This window comes from Podarcis bocagei, assembly GCF_964188305.1.
Source record: "Podarcis bocagei genome assembly, chromosome: 8".
Taxonomy (NCBI): Eukaryota; Metazoa; Chordata; class Lepidosauria; order Squamata; family Lacertidae; genus Podarcis; species Podarcis bocagei.
Genome location: NC_138133.1, coordinates 46,315,901 through 46,341,907, shown reverse-complemented (window position 1 = coordinate 46,341,907; position 26,007 = coordinate 46,315,901). Strand labels below are relative to the sequence as shown.

At 45.6% G+C, this 26,007-nt stretch overlaps 1 long non-coding RNA gene across 1 annotated transcript in view; it reads right to left on the bottom strand.

The window, feature by feature from the left end:
• Positions 1-1,965: 1,965 nt before the first annotated feature.
• Positions 1,966-26,007, bottom strand: part of LOC308592629 — an 82,032-nt gene continuing 57,990 nt past the window's right edge. The window contains exon 2 of the long non-coding RNA XR_014010587.1: positions 1,966-2,261. This is a non-coding gene — a long non-coding RNA (uncharacterized lncRNA). The remainder of the gene's footprint in view (positions 2,262-26,007) is intronic.

The window sequence follows — 26,007 nt, the reverse complement described above, 5'->3', positions numbered from 1 at the left end:
GGTTGGGTTAGTCCAGTCTAAGGTCAAAACATACTTAATAGAACCTAAGTGCAGATAAGTAGGTTAGATGTTTACTCTGTGAGTTATTGACACTTTCAAATCCCAGTGAATTGAACCTGAAGTTAATCATGATGACTAATATAAGTCTTTTTTTTTTTTACTTCAAAGTGGAACCAAATGCAAGTAATTTCGGTTGTACTCCTTTGCACGCTCACCTGGGAGTAAACAGCACACAGCTCAGTAGACATGCACAGGATTGTGGTGTTATTCTGGATCCAATCCATTCACACACCACTAATTGTTGTCTGATGTTGGGTTTTTTTCTGGGGAGGGGGACCGCGGAACAGAATAGCTGTAACCGGGATCCCTCATGTGACTTCGGAGAAACAAGAAGAGCTGGATTTTACCCATCAGCTGTCCTGAGCAAGTTGAGCCCGGAAGAGGAACATAAAGTTTCTCTGAAGATTACAATCAGGATTGTCTTGCTCACGAATTTAAAAGCCTCAGGCAAGGCCAGGAGTGAATTTATCACGGCTATGTATCGGCCTGTGGCGTTAAGTTCCATGGAGTTCAGAGGAGCTTACTCCCAAGTAAAGGAGCAAAGAATGGCAGCCTTTGGCTAGGCTAGAAGAGAGAAGAGAGTTAGCTGAGTTTTTCAGCAGAAACAAAAAGAAGAGACCTCGTCTTTCTGCTTTTAGAATAAATAAATTTGTAGCTTTCATTTGCTGGATTCCAGTTGCACAACTCCACCAGATAAGGCTAACTACAGCATATTAAGCTCTTAGTCGATCCAGTACTAAAAACACTGTTCTGTTCTTTTCTGTTTAAAATAAGCATTTCCCTTACTTTAGCTTGCCACACAACTTTACACACAGCTTGGGAGTAAGATCCGCTGAATGCTTTGTCCCAGATCTGCCTGGGATCCGGCGGCACATAAATGGTAAAACAGAGGTGGGGAATCCGCTGTCCTCATATATCCTTGCACATCTTATTCCTAAATCTCCTTTGATCGCTGATACCGATTCATTCAGGAGAGTTTACGTGACCGTTTGTTCACACATTGGATTTCTTTCCTGGGCGGCAACCAGCTCCACACAACATTGTCCTTGGTCAAATGGGGACCCGCCCCAAGTTAAATCTGCACGCAGACTTCGCAGCTCAAGGCTAAGCGTGTTTCCTGGGATTCGCTAAATTTAATGGCTCTCTCCCTCTCTCTAAAAATAAATAAATACAGGTTGCAGACTTATTTTAGCAGCATACGCATCAAGAATGTCTGGTAGTTCTGGCGAGAAGATCGTCTTAACGTTTGTTTTTGTGTGTGTGTGTAATCCGGTTTGGGGATCCGCTTGCACATTTACGATGCGAACGCCCCATGTGGTTTTATTCTACACTGGAGAGCTCCTATAGAGGTCCCATAGTTCACCCTTCTGCAGAGTGTCAGGGGCCCCCGCGAGCTGCATGGGTCCCAGTGTACTCCCGCCCCACTGGGCAAATCACATCTAATTCAGCAGCGTTTACTTTCAAAGAAGTGTTCGTGGTTGGGATCCCGGTCAAGAAAAGGCGACTGAGACTTCCGTAGGCTGCTAAATTCGAATCCTACGACTGAACTATGGGATAAATTCAGGGCGGGGGTGGGGCTTCTATTATGCATCTAAAATGTTGCACCCTGTCAGCCTGCTATTGCTTTTATCAACACATTATTGCTGTTACTGTAATAGCTAAACCATAAGTATATTTATAAATTATCTATTTTCACAATCACCACCTTTATTTTTATGCATTTATATCCCGCCTTTCTCTCAAGTTGGGATTCAAGTCGCTTCACAACATTTAAAAATATCATTATATAATACAGAGTAATAAAAACTCGTTAAAAACGATGATTGAAACACCTCAAAATTTATCATCCTCATCATAACCTTACTTTTGTTGCTGGGGTCCTAAATACAGAATTTATTTTTTAAAAAAGAAAGAAAGAAACGGAACAAAATCTTGTAAGTGCACAGTCGAGCTAAAATTCTAACTCCCTGTAATTTTAATAATGTTTAAATATGTGTAGCCCTTTTGCGCTGGAGAGGAGTCGTGTATGTGCCTCGGATGAGACCCGGCCTTGGATTGCTCTGCGCTGCGCATCTCTGAATCCTCGGAAGCCCGTGAGACTGAAATGCGCCCCAGGAACCTGGGACGTGGCGGCGGCGTTTAGGATCAGGGCGCGGTGCCAAGTCCCAGGGATCCGTGGGCAACGTGTCTCCAGGCTGGGCCTATGCATTAAGTAGAGAACGAAAGGTCACTTTGGTAGCTATCAAAGGGGAGACGCGCATTCTTTTCAAGCTGTGTTTATGTAACACGCTGTGCTTAATAAATTGCTGCTCAGCTCGGAGCAGGCTGATAAGAGCGGACCTGACGGAGAGAGCCAGGCTCTGGGCTGGGCTTCCCCTCCCCCTCCTCTTATCCGCACTCCTTGCCAAGGCAGGGTTATCAAGGCCACCCAATGGATGCGAGGAGTCCCACTCTCAAAACTCCCCCAGGCAGCAAATCAAGAAATGCATTCAAAGGAAAAAGATACATTCGGAAAATATTTTGTCTAGGCTACCTTCATTTTTAAAAAAACCTGTCCTTTAAACTCTGGGAAGTAAATCCACACACACACAGAGAGAGAGAGAGAGAGAGAGGGGGAGAGAGAGAGAGAACCGGAAAGTCCTCTCAAATTGTTGCTTTACTGCTGAGTGTATACTCCAAGACAAGAGCTTCTTCTGGGATCACTAAAGTAAGATTGTCTTCCATAAACACGGTTTTAACAATGGGTCCAAAAGTGACTGTGGAGGCCAATTCTGGATCCACGTATCCTTCCACAGTGGAGACATAGGTTTCTGGGTGGGAGTTGATTATGATGACTTGCCTTCCTCTTAGCACATTTCTCCCTTTCATCCTGAGTTCCAGTGTTTTCAAAGCCCATGACACCTTTGGTAAAGGCTGTTCTCCAATTGGAGCACTCGCAGGCCAGTGTTTCCCAGTTGTCGGTGTTTATTCTACATTGTTTTAGACTTGCTTTGAGAGAGTCTTTAAACTCTTTTGTTGACCATCAGCATTACGCTTTCCATTTTTAAGTATGGAATAGAGCAGTTGCTTTGGAAAATGACAATAAGGCATCCACACAACATGACCAGTCCAACCAAGCTGATGTTGTTGAATCATTGCTTTGACACTGGTGATCTTTGCTTTTTCCAGTACATTGGCATTAGTTTGCCTGTCTTCCCAAAGTGATGTGTAAATTTTTTCGGAGACACCACTGATGGACTCTTTCGAGGAGTTGGAGATGGCGTTTATAAGTGGTCCATGTTTCACAAGCATATAGTAAGGTTGGTAGTACAATAGCTTTGTAAACAAGCCTTTTGGTTTCCCTGGGAATGTCCTGGTCCTCAAACACTCTGCTCTTCAATTGGGAGAAAGCTGCACTCGCAGAGCTGCAATGCAAGAGCGGCAATGCATTGACCACATAGAAATAAATATAGGTTCTTAGGTCTTCTGAATCTGAACCCTACATAAGAACTTAAGGAGTGCACTGCTGGCTCATCTAGCATCCTCTTCTCACAATGGCAGATCATAAACTCAACAGTACTCTCCTCACCAGGGGTGCCAACTTGAATAAAATATTGGGGATGGGGCAGATAAGCCCTGGCCCGCATAATCAACCACATGATGTGGGGCACACACACCATTTGAATGGTGATATCTATCAGCTTTGGGGGGGGGGGTCCTGACCCATTCAAATATTTATTGGGGGGAGGGTGAAGGGACCACAGCCCCTAGGAGTTGGCTCCTGTGCTCTCCATTTGTGCTCCTGAACAACTAGTATTCAGAAACACACTGCCTCTGATACTACAGGCAATACACCTAATAATTAGTCATCTTAATGATTGATCCTTTCTGGGTATTTTAATAATATATACCGCCCTATACCTGGAGGTCTCAGGGCAGTTCACAGAATAAAATCAAAACATAACACCTTCAGACATGACATGGTTTCCTACACGCAGACTGTCATTCCCAATGACCTGAGTTGCAGTTGAAAGCTCCCACTCCTGCTCCTCTTCACATGTCTGCACACTACAACATGTCTGTACAATATGTGACCCATCAAGCTAAATGCAACCTAGCAGCCACCCTGAAAGAAAGAAAGAAAAAGTGCCATAGCTGTACATGGCACAGTGTTTCGCTTGGTGGGCCACACACTGTGCTTATTTGCATTATAATTGTCTCACTTCTGAAGTGACACAGAAGATGTGTGACATGATGTATTCAGATTAGGGAGTCAGCTTGGAACTGGGGAGCTCTGCATAAAAAAAATCCCTATTTGGCCACGTAGTTGGGGACCGTGTCGTGTAACCTACCACACAGGACTGTTGTGAAGATAGAATGAGTTGGGAAGCAAAGGACCATGGGTACCAACCCCAAGCTCTTTGGGTGGGGCATCTATGCAGGAAATAAATATAAAATGCATAGCGCTGGCCTCCTGCATCGGTGCACAGTAATAAGCTTATAGGAAGAGACTGGAGAGAGGGGAAGTGCCTGTGGGCATTGCAGCAACTTTGATGTGGTTCTGGAACATGTAAGGGTAAAGGGACCCCTGACCATTAGGTCCAGTCATGACCGACTCTGGGGTTGCGGCGCTCATCTCGCTTTATTGGCCGAGGGAGCCGGTGTACAGCTTCCGGGTCATGTGGCCAGCATGACTAAGCCACTTCTGACGAACCAGAGCAACGCACAGAAACGCTGTTTATCTTCCTGCCGGAGTGGTACCTGTTTATCTACTTGCACTTTGACGTGCTTTCGAACTGCTAGGTTGGCAGGAGCAGGGACTGAGCAATGGGAGCTCACCCCATTGCAGGGATTCGAACCACCGACCCACTGATCAGCAAGTCCTAGGCTCTGTGGTTTTAACCCACAGCGTCACCCGCGTCCCTTCTGGAACATGTACAGCAACAGTAATGTGCCTATTCCTTGGGTGAGACATCTTTCCAGTTGACTGGAATCGCAGATGGAGACAGGAAAGCTTCTGAACACCACTTGCCAGAAAACCCAAGAGGAAACCTGCTTGCGGGTTTGCCAAAGGCATCTGGTTGGCCACTGTAAGAATATAGGTGGGATATTTGCTTGATCCAGCACAATCTTCTTGTGCTCTTATGTCATTTCAGTGGCATGTCTTTCCAAGCAAGCCAGTCTAAGTTCCTTGTCAGGGCTGCGTGAGAGAGGAGCGCAGACTGGCCTGGGCGCTCCATCCCACAACATGCCGCAAGCTCAGAGCAGTTGGTGATTTTAATCATTGAACTTTATAGGTTTGAAATGGCTGTAATGTTAGCTTTTCTTATCTTATCCGCAGTGCAGGGCATTATTCCAGCCTTGTTTTCATTTTTAGTTCAAATTTCAACCTGTGATTAGTAAACCTTTTCCCACACGCCTTGAAAATGGATCTGGCTGCGTCATGGAGCAACCAGCTGACCACTCAGAGCATAGCAGCAGTGCAGCCGAGCCCGATTTTCTGCACCACAGTATACAATGATTGAAGGGACCAAATGACCAATGAAGCCTAGCCTGTTGGACAATGCAGTACGCCCACCAAAACAGTACTATCTAGCCCAATGTCATGTCCACTATCCAGAGATGGTTTGTGTATACATTAAAATGCATGTAAAGGTAAGGTAAAGGGACCCCTGACCATTAGGTCCAGTTGTGACCGACTCTGGGGTTGTGGCGCTCATCTCGCTTTATTAGCCGAGGGAACCGTCGTACAGCTTCCGGGTCATGTGGCCAGCATGACTAAGCCGCTTCTGGCGAACCAGAGCAGCTCACAGAAACGCCGTTTACCTTCCCACCAGAGCGGTACCTATTTACAGTATCTACTTGCACTTCGATGTGCTTTCAAACTGCTAGGTTGGCAGGAGCAGGGACTGAGCAACGGGAGCTCACCCCGTCGTGGGGATTCGAACCGCCGACCTCCTGATCAGCAAGTCCTAGGCTCTGTGGTTTAACCCACAGCACCAGCCGCGTCCCTGTACAACATGCCAATTACACTCAAAACCTTGGTGTTGTTTGTCTTCATAGCTTCAAAAAGTTACATCTGTAAATGGTTAAACACAGAGGTGTGTCAGTGAAAACAATTACAGCAGAATCCTACGCAGAGCTAAGTTCCACCGTAGCCCTGTCCAGCCGATTAGCCGCCACATAAATGAAGGAACTGCTCTGCTAAGCCTTGCCCTCTAGATGCCAGCAAATCTACTGGCCATGCCCCAGCTCATGTGCAGTTCAGCATCAGTCTGAAGGGGACCTATACACAGATGTATGCATGCAAGGCTCTCTCCATGGCAATGCAAACCCTGATCTCCCAGGGTTTTCATTCCAGAAGAGGAAGCCCCGAATGCATGCAACCAATCCAGAATGCGGCAGATAAGACTGGTGACTGGGAGTGGCTGCCAGGACGATATAACACTGGTCCTAAAGGATCTACATTGGCTCCCAGTATGTTTCCGAGCACAATTCAAAGTGTTGGTGTTGACCCTGCCTGGCTCAATTGCTATCTCTTGGCCTAACCTATCTCACATGGTTGCTCCAAGCTAAAAAAAAAGGGGGGGGGAGCCATTTACGCCACCCACATCACTTTGGAGGAACTGTGACACCTCAAGTGACATACAGTGATGCCAGTGTGATTCCACACACTGTGACATAGTACGGCAGTGCCACAGGCAGTGCAGTCTCTCCTCGCTGCTGCAGTCTGGCGGCTCCAAGACCAGCATCCATGACGCTAAGCAACTTGGCTCCACACCTTCTGGTTTCTATTGTCCTTTCCCCACCCCCAAACGCAGCACGTGACAAAATGGAGACTGCGTGTGATGCAGTCTGCATGTGACTGACTGGGGAAGTTTTGTAACAATCTCTAGCTGTGAATCAGCCCCTTTGAGGTCAATGGGCTACTGCTTTTGATAAGCAGATGTAAAGTTATGAGTCTCATTTCCCACAGGTTAGCCTCCCTGGCTCCTGATGCAAGTTGCTATTCTGGTTATCTACCCAGAGGGGACATCTTACTCCCGACATGCTTTGGGTCCCGTCCCCCCCCCCAACGAGAGAAGCTGGTGTTGTTATTTGGAATCTGCGCTGAATCACATTTTAGGAACAATGCTGCTGATGTCATCTTTATCTTTATTGCTGAATTTGGCAATCTTGTGGGCATGGCTGCCACCGTGATGCAATTGCCTGCCAATAAATAAATGGGGATTTGGCTCTTGACTTCCGTGAGATGCATCTCTTGTTTAGCTACTCCACGCTGGACCATATTTTGACAATAGCTGTCATGAATGGAATGGCAAAATATTAGCATTCTCATCCAGAACATCACTCACTGCAGCAGCTATAACTAATGGAAAGAGCTGCTGTAAAGTGTGAAATATCATTATGACATGACGTTGCTATACAAAGAATCATAGAAGCATAGAATTGTAGAGTTGGAATGGACCTCATCTAGTCCAACCCCCTGCAGTGCAGGAACGTCTCTCTTCCATGTGTCACACAGAGGTTCAAGTTGTGGCAGCATGTGGAAGAGCCTTCTTGGTAGTGGCTTCCAGGATCTGGAACCTGCCCTGCTCATCAGATGTTCACCTGTTACCAGCGTGGTATACATTTTGGTGACATGCTAAAGTTCACCTTTTCACCTAGTTTTGTGGAATGTCTTAACGTGAGTTTTTCATTCTGTATCCAATGTTGTTCTACTTTGGATTGGTGTTCTATGTTCCCCATCCCCATTTTTTTCATTTTAGATGTCATTTTAAAAAAATTCTTATTGTTCTTTTTGTGGGACTGTCTTGGAGGAAATTTCATCCAGTTTGCTTGATCCTCTCTCCTTGAGGATCCCAATAAACATGTGAGGATCCACAAGGCTCCATGGAACAATTTGAAAATCCCTGCTCTGAAAGAGAAGCACCAATGGTGGTGTTGGGTTTTTTTTGGGTAGAATGTTAATGTACAATATTTCTCTCCAAAAAATAAATAAAGCCTAGGCTAAACAGGGAGCACTTCAGACGGAGGAGGCTAGAGAATATAATTTTCCTTTTCCCAATCGCAACATGGGCAACTTTATGCAACTTTAATGAATGAATGAATTGATCAATCTACTCATGCGCTACAATTAAACAAGGTTTCTTTAAGTGGGTGACAACAACAAAAAATAGTAGATTGTGGTGGGTAAGCTATTTTGCTGGCTCCCTGGAAGCAGCTCAGGAGACGGATGGTTGGAATATTGTTTTGTTCAATCATAGTATGGCTCAGTCTTGCAGTTTTATTTGATGAGTGGGTTAACCCCAGAAACCACATGACATCTCATCCTTGTAAAGGAAACACCAGCCCTCTGTGCTTTTGGGTGATTTCCACACATATTTCGAAGGTTGGAGGGAGTGCTCTATGAAAGATCAAATAATGTGTAATAGAAAACAAACATAACATTTTATTATCTTATAGACATATGCTGCCTTAACGTAAATACACTTATTTCAAGGATTCCCCAGGGAGAGGGTGGTGGAATTGAGAAGTCAGTTAGAGCTTTAGTTCTGTGTTAAAGATTAGCAAAGACATTTTGGAAGGTGATGGCTTGAAAGTACCTTACAGACCCACTCCCCATACAGTATGTAAGGAGCTCTGAGCTGGTTGCTCCAGCTGCATGGTTATAAGCATGGCTTTAACCAGCTATTTTTGTTTCAGACTTGCATGGAGTCTGAAACCAACAATTTTTTCTACCAATAGTTTAGAAACTTTTATCTTTTGTTACAAAGCAACGGTTTAACTGCCTGTGCATTTTTTCCTGGCTGCTGTATGGAAAAGCACATGAATCTGACCTTTGAAGAGTTTTTATGCTTTGTCAAAGAAGCCACAATACAAACTCAGACGTGGTGGCCATCCAGCCTCATCAAGACCAGTCCTTCCAGACCATCTTTTTTTTTGTAGAAGAGCACTCTAGATATGAAGTCTCAGCTCCAAAAATATGCTCTTGAGATCAAGAAACCTTTTACTCTTCATTATAATCCCTTTACCTGGAATGCTGAGGTTTTTGACTCACCACAGAAAGTGAAAGAAATTGTCACTGACTTGAAAGAACAGAAAACCCTCTGCTATGCCTTCGAAAAGCTTTCTTAAAACAGCTGGCCTAAGCTATCCCACTTATAAGATACTTTAGTATACCCGAAGGAGCGTCTCCACCCCCATCGTTCAGCCAGGACACGGAGGTCCAGCGCTGAGGGCTTACTGGCGGTTCCCTCACCGCGGGAAGTGAGGTTACAGGGAACCAGTCAGAGGGCTTTTGCAGTAGTGGCATCCACACCCTCCCATCAGATGTCAAGGAAATAAACAACTGTCTGACTTTTACAAGACATCTGAAGGCAGCCCTGTTTAGGAAAGTTTTTAATGTTTGCTGTTTTATCATTTTTTAAATATTCTTTTGGGAGCTGCCCAGAGTGGTGTTGTTGTTGTTGTTGTTATGATGATGATGATGATGATGATGAGAAATGTGGTTTACAGTGCATTTGTGGTCATAGATGTTTCTTCGGTCAAAGAGAAAATGTATTGGTTAGTATTCTTTGTGGTCAATTTTTAATAAAACATAGCTTGTGGAAATGACAATCAGGGTGGCTAGAGCCCCCTGAATATTAAGACTGCCAATTCCATCAGAGGGAAAGTGTGCTTGTTTCTAAACATTTGTTTCTAAACACAGCTTTGACTCATTCATATGTTACAGTTTTAGAGGCAGCCCCCCAAAACAAAACCAATACAGGAGCATAAGTTTATTTTATTTTTTAAAAAAGCACCTTATAGATATCATCATCACAAAAGGGGCATGTTGATTTAAGCTCACATCTCCTGGTTCCTGCCCATGCATCACTCCTGCAAAAGCTACTGGCATTTTTTAATCTCTGTAGGGAGAAAAAAACAATGGAGGAAAATAAATTTGTTCTCTGAAGGAACTTAATGTAAGTTGCTGACACAGTTAAAATGTTCTCCTGCCAGGTCTCCTTGAAGTTCGTTTCCTCTCAGACATAGATTTTTCTTCGTCTTTAAAAACAAGACCAGTATTTCAACAGCATTCTCATTCTAAACCTCTTCTCAAAACGATGAGGTTAAATTAGATACTATAATCTCAAAGTCATTAGGATCCATGAAATAATTGTTGCATTTTTGCTTTGGTGAGTAAAACATTTAGACCAGCATTCTGTACAGCAATTTCTCAGTTCAGCTATGAAGAAAGGGAAACAATGGACTAAAGGGCACAATTTATATATCGAAAGCATGTATCAACAGTGGCTTAAACCAGTTCAATTACACCTTTTCCTGTACTCAGGTATTATTTTGGTCTGATCATATTGTCTTGTTCTTGGTAAACACCAGAATGGGAATAGTTGGAAAAGTTCTAGTTGTAAAGGTTTTATCATATAATGATTAGGTTGCACACTTAGTAAGCCCCATTGCAAATAGTTTGAGTAAATATGCATAAATTTTAAATCAACTAAAGTTGTTTTGTTGTTGTTGATCGAGCAGTATAAACACCTTCCTAAATAAAAAACAAATGAAGGCATTTTAATATGGCAGTTTATTGTGGCCTCAGAGTTGCTCTTACATGTAAGTGTTGATGTCCGTATGATATCATCCTCATCAAAATATTATCCCATATCCCCCACCTTCCATTAACCCAGTTTCATAGTTTCTGCAGTCAAAGAAAAGAAAACTTACCAGAGTTTCTGTGGAAACAGACTTCCTTAAATGGGAATAATATGGGATTGGCAACTTGATGAGAATGCTGCTGTATGGATGCTGTGCAAAACTTGCATACATGAGTAGTACCAAGTCCTGCTACGTGGAAGCACCCTTGGTGCATGAATAGAGCAATATAGCCAATATTTCCCCTTCTGGCAACTCTCCTTGTAGCTCAGTGGTAGAACATCTGCCTTGAATGCAGAGGATCCCAGGTTTAATCCCTGGTATTTCCAGGTAAAATTGATAATGTGCCCTGCCTGAAAACCTGAAGAAGCTGCAGCCAGTCAGTGTAGAGTGACAATACTGAGTTAGATGGACCAATGGTCTGGCTTAGAATAAGGCAACTTCCTATGTGCCTATGTTGTAAAGGTAAAGGGTAAAGGGACCCCTGACCATTAGGTCCAGTCGTGACCGACTCTGGGGTTGCGGCTCTCATCTCGCTTTATTGGCCGAGGGAGCCAGGCTACAGCTTCTGGGTCATGTGGCTAGCACGACTAAGCTGCTTCTGGCAAACAAGAGCAGTGCACGGAAGCGCTGTTTACCTTCCCGCCGGAGTGGTATCTATTTATCTACTTGCACTTTGACGTGCTTTCGAACTGCTAGGTTGGCAGGAGCAGGGACTGAGCAACGGGAGCTCACCCTGTCGCGGGGATTTGAACCGCCGACCTTCTGATCAGCAAGTCCTAGGTTCTGTGGTTTAACCCACAGCGCCACCCTCGTGCCTATGTTGTACTCTTGCAGTGGCGTAGCGTGGGGAGTGCAGGGGGGGCCGGCCGCACCGGGCGCAACATCTGGGGGGAGGCACTCGCACTCGCAGCTCTCTGCCTCTACCTGGCTCACTCACTCTCTCTCACTGCAGTGCTGGCTGTGCGAATCCAATCCGAGCCGCTGGGTTGTCACCCACTGTGGAGGGGGTGGGTGCCAGGCATGCGGTGCGGAGAGAGAGCGAGGGACTATCTGGGGGAGGGACAGTGCAGCGGCCGCCCAGCGCAGCGCTGAGCGCGGGAGAGAACCACACCAGCCCAGCCCAGGCAGCAGCAAGAAGAAGCTGGCAGCGGCGGCAGGTTAGGGGTTAGGGGGCACAAATTACTTGCCTTGCCCCGGGTTAGGGGGCGCAAATTACTTGCCTTGCCCCGGGTGCTGACAACCCACGCTACGCCGCTGTACTCTTGCACAATTGCTGACACCCTTGTGTCTGAAAGGTTACTACTTAAGTATATACAGTACATATAATGAAATATTCCTTTAAAACATGCCCCCAGCCCTTGACACTTCATTTTTATTTTTATTTTTTAAAAATACAGTCATATCATCTGTGAAGGCTATCAGAAATCAAGGAGCCATTTTTTCTCTAGGATGTAGAAAACACCCCCTCCAAATTTCAGAGGACATTCCTCTCTTCTCTTCTCTTCTCTTCTCTTCTCTTCTCTTCTCTTCTCTTCTCTTCTCTTCTCTTCTCTTCTCTTCTCTTTCTCTCTCTTATTAATAATGGCTCCTGCATTGAGCTTCCTCCTCCTGCTTTTGCCTTTGACAAAGTCCTGCCTCTGACAGCGCTGATCTCCTCCTGGCTTGATTTACAGAGTGCTGTCACTTCTCTGCTCTTTACTTTCACAATCACACATTCAAACCTGATAAAGTTCAAGACCCCAAATGCTTCCAGCTCTCTGAGATTTACAGGGTCTCCATGTGGATGCCTCCTGAGCAGCATCAAGGCTGATGGAATCCTCCCAGGAGGAGCTGGTGGAGATAAACTCAAAGCCCTGGGAAGGGGGGGGGGACCAAGAAGGTAGGTAGGTAGGTAGTTTCCATCCACTCTGTTATCATCTGCATCAGCCAAGACATCTATTCAAAGTTCATCTCTCTGAAAGTTCCTCTGAGTGCCAGAGACATATTTATTCCAATTCATGAAGAAAGCAATATATTTAAAGGTATGAATGAATGTGATGCCTTTGGCAGAGCTAGTTGTTGCTATGTTGGGAAATCTCTGCAGCTGCAAGGAGGTTTGGTGGGAATGGAGCCTATTTCTTGAATCTGGTGTCAAACAGTCATTCCCAGCTGCTTTGAACTGTGAGTGGAGCCCAAGCGACTTCATGGGTGGAATCTGTAAACAATAGATAGCAGAGAGGCTATAGCATAGAAAAGGAGGGTACTAGGCTATAAGTGCCTATTAGCAGAGACCCATGGGGCTGAAAGGACGCAAAGTACAACCAGGTGATCTAGGAAGCCTCCCAGGAAGAACTTCGTGGAGAGACCAACCTGACCCCCATCCATTGACCGGTGAAGGAGAAGCTGTTCTAATCAGTGCCGGATTTACGTATAAGCTAAACAAGCTATAGCTTAGGGCCCCCCTCTCTTGGAGCCCCCCCCCCCAAATTCTGAATTGTAATATAAGTAAAGGTAAAGGGGCCCCTGACCATTAGGTCCAGTCGTGGCCGACTCTGGGGTTGCGGCGCTCATCTCGCTTTATTGGCCGAGGGAGCTGGCATACAGCTTCTGGGTCATGTGGGTAGCATGACTAAGCCGCTTCTGGAGAACCAGAGCACCACACCGAAATGCCGTTTGCCTTCCTGCTGGAGTGGTTCCTATTTATCTACTTGCACTTTGACATGCTTTCGAACTGCTAGGCTGGCAGGAGCAGTGACCGAGCAACGGAAGCTCACCCCGTTGTGGGGATTCGAACCGCCAACCTTCTGATCGGCAAGTCCTAGGCTCTGTGGTTTAACCCACAGCGCCACCCACGTCTTCTTCTTAATTGTATTTCCGTTCAACAATTACTTGGATAAAATACATATTTTGTTATGTGCAAATGGCTTTAGATACCTCTTAGGTTCATAAGTTACCTATTAGTACCATATAGCATATATTCAACACAAAAAATCACAACAATTTGTTGTTGACAAAGGACAGCTGGACATATAAAAGGCCCCATTACCTTCAGTAGCTTAGGGTCTCAACCAACCTAAATCTGGCCCTGGTTCTAATGCTTGCTTCCCTCTTTCGTCTCCATTTCTTTCCCCCTTTTGTGTTGTGCCTGTTAGACTGTGAGTCTACAGGCTAGCAAGGCTTCAAGACTATGACCAAAAAAAACCCTGCATGCTAATTCCTAAATAAATATTGCAAGTAACAATCTGCTTCATGAAATTGAATCATGGTATAACTCATTCCGGGCGTGATTTTTGTTTCGATTTTTAGCCGCTGTAGAACAACAGTCATAGTGAATAAAGATTTGTTGCATCTATACTGCTATTAGCTTATACGGCTTAGAGGAAGGGTTAGGATAACCAAAAAGACAGGTTCTTGGCTCAATAATATTGCAATGCAAAGGTAGCTCCAGAACAGATGAGATGTGCAGGATCCATGACTGGCTCTTCTGACAACTCTAAACAGGCACAAAGGTCATAACAACATTGGAATCTGCCTTATATTGAGGTGGCTTACAATGTAGTGGTTAAGAGCGGTGGACTCGTAATCTGGTGAACTGGGTTCACTTCCCCGCTCCTCCACACGCAGCTGCTGGGTGACCTTGGGCTAGTCACACTTCTGTGAAGTCTCTCAGCCCCACTCACCTCACAGAGTGTTTGTTGTGGGGGAGGAAGGGAAAGGAGATTGTTAGCTGCTTTGAGACTCCTTAAGGGGAGTGAAAGGCAGGATATCGAGTCCAAACTTCTTCTTCTTCTTCTATTTTATCTTCACAATATCCTGATGAAGTACGCTAGGCTGTGACATTTTGACTGGCTCAGCATCACCTGTGGAATTCATGGCCAAGTGGAGATGAGCTCTTATGTCTCTTTGGTCTTAGTTTAACACTCTTACCAATATATGCCACGCCCTAAATATTTGTATAAACTATAGACAAAGATCTGCCTACAAGACACAGGAAAATCATTATTTGTATCTGTCAGTCTCTGACTGCTTTGGTCATTATGGACAGCAGCTGTTATTGTTGCCTTTTTCTTTATGTAATCTAAGACAATAAAAGAAAACAATTATATGCACAGTGCCTGGCATGCTTTGGTCCATGGAGTCACGAAGAGTTGGACACGACTAAACAAAAACAACAAAGACAATAAAATAAAAGAATTATATGCACAGCCAATAGAATATCACAGTAGGAATGGAAAGTCATCAAATTTTGTATAAATACAACAGAAGGCTTTCGAGAGAAAGGGATGCTGCATTTTCAGGCAAAGGACAACCAATGTAAACTAATGGCTGAATCCCAAATGACACATTATAAACACAAGCTCAGAAAGATAACCAAAGAATTAAAAAATAGATATACTGGTAGGAAATGGTTAATCGTGGAAATAAATCCTGTATCTGAGTGCAAAGTGCCTAACTGTGTTTAAAAAGGAAAATCACTTAATTACTTCTGCTGATGTCGGTTATTCATTTGGGGCCATCAAGCAATAAGCGAGCGTAACTTATGGACTGCAATATAAATTGGATCTGTGCCCACATCATTCAACAAAAACAGGGTTACTGCAAAAACAATACAGAGATGAGGTCAATTGCACAGAGTTCATGAGACAGTTATATCATCTAATTATGGCATGAAATTCACTGGGTGTGCCAGATGCAACCGTTAAACAATGAGGTACCCAACAGACAGTTCTGGAGCAATTTATCTTGGCCTAGCACCTCTTTACCCTGGCCTTTGACACCTGAGATGTACCATATTTTTCCATGTATAAGACTAGGTTCCCCCCCTGAAAAATAATATCCAAAATTTGGTGGCGTCTTATACACGGATAGATTTCCCCCCATTTTCTTAAATCGGAGTCCCCAAAAATAGGGGGCGTCTTATACATGGGGGTGTCTTATAGACTGAAAAATATGGTATTTTTTTTCAGAGCTCACCTATTTTTGGTCACTGCATTTTTTAATTGCAAGTTAAACTGCTTTAAACTGTAATTTAAATAGTTGTAACATGTCCAGGATCCTTAGTATGAAGGCCAGGTTAATAATAATAATAATAATAATAATAATAATAATAATAATAATAATAATAATACTGTAATAATAATAATAATAATAATAATAATAATAATAATACTGTAGTAATAATAATAATAATACTGTAATAATAATAATAATAATACTGTAATAAATAATAATAATAATAATAGCAGCACCTTGGCTGGTTTACATGAGTGTGAGAGATCCAAAATGTATGTGGAGTTTCTCAACTTCCCCACTATGCAAGAGTACCATTGTTCATATCACTGGAGGAGAGGCTCTGTTCATACAAAGGGATGTGTGTGGTACTATCCCTTCCACTGAAGTGAATGTGAAGCCTGCTTTTATTGGAGCAAATCACTAGAGCTTGTGTTGTTCACATCATGGTGCGATGAGAGCTCTGGAGTGAGGGCAGGAGGTGCATATTTTGAAGCAACCATCCAGAACCAGATACTTTCAAGATAGTTTGGACTACATTTTCCATGAGTTCTGACTGTTAGCCATGGGAATAATAATAATAATAATAATAATAATAATAATAATAATTTATTATTTGTACCCCGCCCATCTGGCTGGGCCTCCCCAGCCACTCTGGGCGGCTTCCACAGAAACCAAAAACACTAAAATATCATACATTAAAAGCTTCCCTGAATAGGGCCGCCTTAAGATGTTTTCTGAATGTCAGGTAGTTGTCCATCACCTTGACATCCGATGGGAGGGCATTCCACAGGGCGGGCGCCACCACCGAAAAGGCCCTCTGCCTGGTTCCCTGTAGCTTCGCTTCTCGCAATGAGGGAACCGCCAGAAGGCCCTCGGCGCTGGACCTCAGTGTCCGGGCAGAACGATGGGGGTGGAGACGCTCCTTCAGGTATACTGGGCCGAAGCCGTTTAGGGCTTTAAAGGTCAACACCAACACTTTGAATTGTGCTCGGAAACGTACTGGGAGCCAATGTAGGTCTTTCAAGACCGGTGTTATGTGGTCTCGGCGGCCGCCCCCAGTCACCAGTCTAGCTGCCGCATTCTGGATTAGCTGTAGTTTCCGAGTCACCTTCAAAGGTAGCCCCACGTAGAGCGCATTGCAGTAGTCCAAGCGGGAGATAACTAGAGCATGCACCACTCTGGCCAGACAGTCAGCGGGCAGGTAGGGTCTCAGCCTGCGTACCAGGTGGAGTTGGTAGACAGCTGCCCTGGATACAGAATTGACCTGTGCCTCCATGGACAGCTGTGAGTCCAAAATGACTCCCAGGCTACGCACCTGGTCCTTCAGGGGCACAGTTACCCCATTCAGGACCAGGGAGTCCTCCACACCTGCCCGCCTCCTGTCCCCCAAAAACAGTACTTCTGTCTTGTCAGGATTCAACTTCAATCCATTAGCCGCCATCCATCCTCCAACCGCCTCCAGACACTCACACAGGACCTTCACCGCCTTCACTGGTTCTGATTTGAAAGAAAGGTAGAGCTGGGTATCATCTGCATATTGATGGACACCCAGTCCAAACCCCCTGATGATCTCTCCCAGCGGCTTCATATAGATGTTAAAAAGCATGGGGGAGAGGACGGAACCCTGAGGCACCCCACAAGTGAGGGCCCAAGGGTCTGAACACTCATCCCCCACCACCACTTTCTGAACACGGCCCAGGAGAAAGGAGCGAAACCACTGTATAACAGTGCCCCCAGCTCCCAACCCCTCTAGACGGTCCAGAAGGATGTTATGGTCGATTGTATCAAAGGCCGCTGAGAGGTCCAGCAGAACTAGGAAACAACTCTCACCTTTGTCCCTAGCTCGCCGGAGATCATCAACCAGTGCGACCAAGGCAGTTTCAGTCCCATGATGAGGCCTGAACCCTGATTGGAAGGGATCCAAATGGTCCGCATCCTCCAGGCGTGCCTGGAGTTGTTCAGCAACCACACGCTCAATCACCTTGCCCAAGAATGGAAGATTTGAGACTGGGCGATAGTTGGCCATACTGGCCGGGTCTAAAGATGGTTTTTTAAGAAGCGGTTTAATGACCGCCTCTTTCAGCGGATCTGGGAATGTTCCCTCACAGAGGGAAGCATTCACCACCCCGCAGAGCCCATCGCCCAGCCCTTCCCGGCTAGCTTTTATAAGCCAGGATGGGCAAGGATCAAGGAGACAGGTGGTTGGTTTCACTCGTCCAAGCAGCCTGTCCACATCCTCGGGGGTAACGGATTGAAATTGATTCCATGCAACTTGACCAGACAGGGCTCCAGCACTCTCCCGCCCCAGCCCTGCTCCCACGGTGGTGTCTAGCTCCTTCCGAATATGAGTGATTTTATCTGCAAAAAACTTTGCAAAATCGTTGCAGGAGATCTTGGGGTCTTTACAAGGCCCCGATGGTAAAGGTGGTTCCGTTAAATTGCGGACCACCTGAAAGAGTCTCCTGCTACTATTTTCTGCAGATGCAATAGAGGCGGTGAAGAAAGTCTTCTTCGCCGTCGCTATCGCCACTTGGTAGGCTCGACGTTGAGCTCTAACCTGTGTCCGGTCAGATTCGGAGTGAGTTTTCTGCCACCGACGCTCTAGCCGTCTCAGCGATTGTTTCATCGCCCTCAGCTCCGAAGAAAACCACGGGGCTGTCCGGGCTCCATGCAATCGGAGAGGGCGCTTCGGAGCCAGACAGTCGATAGCCCTGGTTAACTCCGCATTCCAGCGGGCCACCAGGGAATCAGCTGAAAGGCCATCAACATGGGATAAAGCATCCCCTACCACTCTCTGGAAACCATTTGGATCCATTAAGTGGCGGGGGCGGACCATCCGAATTGGTCCCACCTCCCTGCAGAGGGGAAGGGTCGCGGAGAAGTCCAGTTGCACCAGGAAGTGATCTGACCATGGCACTTCTTTGGTTTCATTTTTACTTAGTGTCAGATCACCCACGTCGCTAGAGGTGAATACCAGGTCTAAGGCATGTCCATGACTATGAGTTGGGCCCAACTTATTCAGGGACAGCCCCATGGAGGCCATGCTTTCCACGAAGTCCCGAGCGGCCCCTTGTAAGGTCGTGTCGGCGTGGATGTTAAAATCCCCTAGGACGACCAGGCTAGGTGTCTCCAGGAGAACATCCGCCACGACCTGAAGCAGCTCGGGCAGGGAATCCTTGGTGCAGCGGGGAGGTCGGTACACCAAAAGGAATCCTGTACTGCCCCTATTGCCCAACTTCCAGAACATGCACTCAGAGAACTGGGTCTTCCCAATAGGACGCCTGGTGCAGACTAATGACTTCCTAAAAATCACTGCAACCCCCCCTCCCCGCCCACATGACCTGGGTTGCTGTGCGTAAGAGAAACCTGGTGGGCAAGCGGCAGCAAGGACGGGCCCATCTGTCTCATTCAACCAGGTCTCTGTCACACAAGCCAGGTCAAATCCTCCATCCACAATCAGGTCGTGGATGGCAGTGGTTTTATTCACCATTGACCTGGCATTACACAGCAACACCTTCAGGTTATGTGGGTTTCCCCTGTTGATTCCAGTATCCATCTGGTCAAGGCCAGACCCGGAGGCAGGGATAGTCTTCAAACAACGACTAAACCTGCCTCCTCGGTAATGACATGGTCTGGTCTTAGCGTAACTCCGCCTCCTGCCCATGATCACCGAGATCGGATGTCCCAGTGCTTCCCCCCCTGTGGAACTTGTCCCAGCCATCGTGTTGGCTGGGGCCTCACTCCCAGGCAGCCCTGATCCCGCCCCTTAAAACAAACACAACTATACAGAACCAATAAAACAACAGAAAACAAAAACAGAACAATTACACTAAAATTAATCCCCAACCAAATATCCATTACACCCACCCACCCCCAGCAAGAGAAAAAAGGAAAAAAAGAAATACAAATTTAAATTGCCACCGACTGCTTGAGGACATTTTAAAACACATTGGAACAGGGAAGCAATTGCAGAACACTTCCCAGCTTCCCCAAAAGTTTGTTCCAAATAAGGGCCTGGGCCCCGCCCCCTGGGCCAGTTGGAGAAGGCCCTGGAAGGGAGCAGGCCCTGCAGTCCTCACCCAGCCGATGGTCCGAGGCTTCCCTGCAGCAGGAGTCCCTTTATAGCCGGGAGAAAGGGCCTGGGCCACGCCCCCTGGGCCAGTTGGAGAAGGCCCTGGAAGGGAGCAGGCCCTGCAGTCCTCACCCAGCCGATGGTCCGAGGCTTCCCTGCAGCAGGAGTCCCTTTATAGCTGGGAGAAAGGGCCTGGGCCACGCCCCCTGGGCCAGTTGGAAAAGGCCCTGGAAGGGAGCAGGCCCTGCAGTCCTCACCCAGCCGATGGTCCGAGGCTTCCCTGCAGCAGGAGTCCCTTTATAGCTGGGAGAAAGGGCCTGGGCCACGCCCCCTGGGCCAGTTGGAAAAGGCCCTGGAAGGGAGCAGGCCCTGCAGTCCTCACCCAGCCGATGGTCCGAGGCTTCCCTGCAGCAGGAGTCCCTTTATAGCCGGGAGAAAGGGCCTGGGCCACGCCCCCTGGGCCAGTTGGAGAAGGCCCTGGAAGGGAGCAGGCCCTGCAGTCCTCACCCAGCCGATGGTCCGAGGCTTCCCTGCAGCAGGAGTCCCTTTATAGCCGGGAGAAAGGGCCTGGGCCACGCCCCCTGGGCCAGTTGGAAAAGGCCCTGGAAGGGAGCAGGCCCTGCAGTCCTCACCCAGCCGATGGTCCGAGGCTTCCCTGCAGCAGGAGTCCCTTTATAGCTGGGAGAAAGGGCCTGGGCCACGCCCCCTGGGCCAGTTGGAAAAGGCCCTGGAAGGGAGCAGGCCCTGCAGTCCTCACCCAGCCGATGGTCCGAGGCTTCCCTGCAGCAGGAGTCCCTTTATAGCTGGGAGAAAGGGCCTGGGCCACGCCCCCTGGGCCAGTTGGAAAAGGCCCTGGAAGGGAGCAGGCCCTGCAGTCCTCACCCAGCCGATGGGAAGTGAATAACAAACAAATACTACAATAATAATTATTATTTATTTATACCCCACCTATCTGGCTGGGTTTCCCAATGTTAACCAACAACCACCATCTAATGTTAACCTACAGTGGTAGGAGGTTCTTTGCATCAGAAAAAGGTAGAGAAAGGAGGCACATAACCCCTACATTTCTGGTCACTTTCCCCCTAAAACTACCCTGGCACTCCTTTTACTCTACCGGTGTTCCAGACCTGTGTTCATCTTGAAAACCTAGGTCTTTTATCCAGTCCCAAGGACCCTTTGCAATAGAGAAGCCATCAGCCCAATATTAGCTCCCAATATGCCTGATTTAACCTCTACAGATCACAAAACTACCTACCAATTCTGTAAAAAGAACCACCTCACACAGTTGAGAATTCAGCTGAAGCAGGTGAGGCAAATTTTCTGTGTTTTTTATAATGTTCATCCATAAAGGAGTGCCATGCATTCCTCAATTCCATGATCACACCCCAAAAGTATGGAAGTTGGAATTGGGTGCATAACGGAGCGTTTGGAAATATCAGCCTTCATTTTAATTACTTAATCCTTTATAAGTAAACTTTAAGCCAGCTGGAGTCTACCTTAGGTAGTTTGAAAAGCGCCAGCTTTTTCCAAGGAGCTTTGCTAATCCTTCCGTGCTTAGTTTCTCTCAGAGCAAGGGTGTCATGAACAAAGAGCTTAGCAATGAACATGAATTTCAGGGGTAAATGTGTTGCTAAAGAAAGTTTAGGAGAAGTCCTCCAAGCTTGTCTTGTCTTTTCTAGAGTGATTCATGGCTTCAAAGACTTGGCAAAGACAGCAAGCAAGAATAATAATTTGAACTATTTTCATAACTTGAGACCATCTTGCTGTGAGCCCTTGAAGACCAGCTTGCTGCCTTGTAGGCCTTTTTCAACTGGCTTGGGAGGGTGAGGTCCTGATTGAGTCCAGCTACAGAAGCTGAGGCTGCTGAGCAGACTCTTGGACTGCGGTAGGGCTTTTTGTTCGGGTGGGTTGTTGCTTCTATTGATATTAATCTTTTGCATCTTTATTTTAGTTCTTATTATGATTTATGCGGAAATTGTTCAATTTGGATATGTACTTTTTGATGCATTTTATTTATTGGTATGATGACTTTTGCTTATAATATCATATGTGCTATAATGTATTCTTGAGACCTGTCTGTTACTGTATTTGTTTACAGTCGTACCTTGGTTCTCAAACAGAATGCATTCCGGCAGTCCATTCCACTCCCGGAACCGTTTGACAACCAAGGTGTGGCTTCCAATTGGCTGCAGAAGCATCCTGCAGCCAATCAGAAGCCACAGAAGCCACACTGGACATTTGAAAACCGGAACACTCACTTCCGGGTTTCGAGTGTTCGGGAGTCAATTTGTTCGGGAGCCAAGGTGTTTGAGATCCAAGGTACGACTGTATTTATTTTTGGCTATATTCTGTATCTGGCTGACCAGTAAGATCTGAAGATGATGATGACTTTTGGTTATGTTTGTAAATATGCAAGTTTTATCACGGCGTAAAGTACCCTGAGCATGGTTTGAACTATGGAAAAGTGGCAGTAGGGTCCCTGGATCTGTAATGCAAATGTGCCATTTCTGGTTACAACTGCAGAAGTAACTTGATCTCTCCTCACCTAGCTTTAGAAATCCATTTTATTGGAAGCTAATGAAAGCTAATGATTTATTGCCCTGTCTATTTCCTCTCTCTAAAGACACCTATATACGCAATCAGAAGAAATGGGAATTCCACCCCCTTTGACTCTAAATCTTGTAAAAGCAGTCAATATACTTGGGCATTGCAAAGACGACACAGCTACTGTGTTTTTATTAAGGCATGTAGCGATATCAGTCCTTGCATCTGGCAGGAGGTGCAAACTCTTAAATGAGTGGGTAGCTGTAGTCTCCTGTGGTGATATCACAGAGTGAAGCCACAGTACACTATTGCTCACTGACGCGAGAACAGTGGGTGTGGAGGGCAGAGGCAATAACTCTTGCTAGGCTTCGCCAATAACTTCCATGGAAATAAATCATTTTAAAACTGAAAGCTCTGTTTAAGCTTGACTGCTTAACTGAAATAAATGTTTCTATAAAACATGCTTACAATGAATTACGGAGTTAAAAGTGGGAGAGCACATTCCAAAGTGTTGGTGCACAGGTGAGTAATGGAGGGGCACACCATTCAATACAGGTCGAAGCAAAGGCAAAGGGTGCAGAAGGAAGGAGAGGGCAGAAGAAGGGCCGAGTCGGTGCGCTTTCCAAACTCACAAAGAACCGGAACCTTGGCATTGAGTATCACAGAGCCCTTGCAAGTGATTGAAATAACCATTGTTTGAGGTTCAATGTGAAAAACGAATCTGGTGACACAGCACGTTGGGTTGTTTTGAAGATTTTCACAATCCTAAATATCCAAATAGCTTTTTAAACAATATCTCATGCAATGTAATCACATGTTTGTTTACCATCAAGGGTTGCATGCAGCCATAGGCCTTTATTTATTTATTTATTTATTTATTTATTTATTTATTTGGAAGGAAGTCTGGGTTAGCTCACTCAGCAGAGCAGGAGACTCTAAATCTCAGAGTCATGGTTTTGAGCCCCACATTGGGAAAAGGATACCTGTACTGAAAGGGGGTTGGACTAGATGACTCTTGCGGTTCCTTACAATTCTCTGATTCCTTTATTTATTTGCCACTTTTTTCTTGCAAGGAGCTCAAGGGTTTGCATCCTGGTGCTGGGTGCAGAAGAGCTGTGCAGAGCAGTGGCTGTGAGACCAATGGCCACTATCCAATCCCTGTGCTCTTCTGCTACCACTCACTCTGCCCTCCTTGACTCAGCAGAGCCTGGGAGAGAGAGAGGCAGCTATGGCTGAAGCGCACACACGCGCATGAATGCTCACACACATTGCAATCGCTCCTGCAGCAGCATGTGAAATAATGAGCTAGGTCGAGCTCTTTAAACCATTTGCATGGGTTTATGGTTCAAGCATGCGCATGTGAAAATGGCCATTACTCAAAACACTATTGTGCAAACTAGTCAGGTAAATATTGTTCTTGCCCAATACTTCCGTTGTTTTTTAAAGCCCAAATGGGAATGGGCATTGTACACCCACCATAAAACGGAAAAAGCACAAAGCTCCACTCCACACATTGTGAAACATACTAACTAAGGCTGGTAATGTTTGTTCTTGGAGTCTTGAATACTTTCTGGGATTTCTAAAGGTGAGGACAATGTTCAGAATATAAATAGGCAGTGGTGGGTGTGGAAGAGGGATGAAGTTCCACCCACTGGTATGGAGAGAAAAGCACAACAGTTTGGAAGATAATGCGGCAAATAAAAAATCAGATCTGAATTACCCATTAAAGATTAATGTATTAATGGAATCATGATTAGTGTATTAGCAAGTTTCAATGAGAGGAGATTGGCCTTTAAATATGCTGGACACACAAAACCAACTTAAAATGCAGCTAGGTCATTCCTTTTCTCAGTTCACATTGAAGCTGGTTTGGGGGGGAATACAACAAAACATAGCACTTCATTAGATACGATTAGATAGACATAGGAAAGATATGGATTGCAGCTACTGTCACGTGTACACCACTTCTCAAACCAGCAGTGGGAAAGTACTGCATGAAGAGTAGATGTAAGTTGAAGCATACACAGCCTTAGTTTCAAGAACAGTGTCTCTTTCCCTTCTTGGACTTTCTGATGATTTTCAGGCAACAAGTAAAAAAATCTGCTTTCCCATTTAATGGAGCTTGACACTGGATTTGTTGACTGTTTCTAATCTGCCCATTATGTTCTGGTGGCTTCTGCACTGTAGTTACGTATTTTTAAAATATTAGGTACCTTTGGTGTGAAAGGGCCTTCTCCCTGTTTTTGTTATTCTGCATGTACCACTTTGAACACTCAGAAACCAAGAGGCCAAGAAACGATGGCGTTTGACAACAATAACATGAACAGCAATGGTATTAACTTGGATTGGCTTCCCTGAGCTGCCCACACTTGAACTACATTAAATCCATCCATTCCTATGTCAATTAGAGCTTCAGACTCTCAGAAATGAACAATCTCCAAAAGAGAACGTCCACTATACATAGCCCAGCTAATGAACTGCCAAAATAGGAAATGTCTGGACCAGGAGCTACCTACTGTGGAATCTATGAATAGGCTGACCTTTTTGCCATTGTTTTTCCACTTTCCATGTGGAAAACAAGACAGGTTGTAACAATATTATTTAAAGGCTTGAGCTGGTACCTAATTACTGCCCCTGAAATGTTATGTATTTAGAGCTCTAGCACTCTGGCAACACAAGTCCCACATAGGGATTACGTGCCTGGATTCAAAGGCGGACTGGATTCTAAGTGAGTCAAAAAGCCCTGGGCTAAAAAGAGCATTTGGAGGACTGTATGCTTCAAAGTAGGGAATTTTCTACAGTATGCAGCTCTTCACTGTGGCATAAGAAGCTAAACAACATGCTCTTTCCCCCCTTTCTATGCATCATGGTACAGAAGCCCCCTAAGGATGTAGGGCACATCCATTGCTTTAACCACTGTGCATTGTAAAACCATCATTGACATGAGCTCTGGGGGAAGCATCACTTGTTCTTAGAGGGAGGAAAGCAATGAGAGATTTCGTCCTCTAGGGAGCTATTGACTGATTCCAGGATTTTAGCTGAGGATCGGAGAGAAGATCACAGTCATGCCTACTCAGGTGATCTGCACATCTCAGCTGAAGAAGCAGGACTTTAAACTAAACTGGAGGGCAGGGCTGTCTTAAGCATATCTGGCGCCATGGTGCAAAGATCCCTCCAGCCCCCCACCCCGTTTCCCAGAGTTGTTCCCTTTTCCAGCTAATACAGTTCCCTTTTGGGAGGGGACCCCCAAAGTTGTTGGTTGTTGACCTTATTTAGGAAAGGTTCACCAGAGTTGTTAACCTTTTTTTTAGGTAGCTGACACCACGCTTACACTTTATCTCTAACAAGCCCTTAGAACAAAATAAAATGAAAAGGCAGAAGAAAATGTAATGAAGTCCTCAATTCCAAAGCAAGACTCATTCAAGACTCAGCAGTTCTTCTAATTCATCCTCATGATTCAAGTCACCACATATCAAAAAGCTGAAGTAATCACTAGTTTGTTGTTCTTTAAATAAATTGATAAAGACACAGAGAATGAAGTTCCTGGTCAATTTGTGTTTAAGTACAAAGCTGATGTTTTCAAATATTGTGGGGGGTGGGGTGGGGGTGGGTGTAAAGCACTGACATCCTGAACCTAAAAAGGACCCAAAACCTGGGTCACAACTGCACTTACCTGAGAGTAAGCCCTGCTGAATCTAATAGGA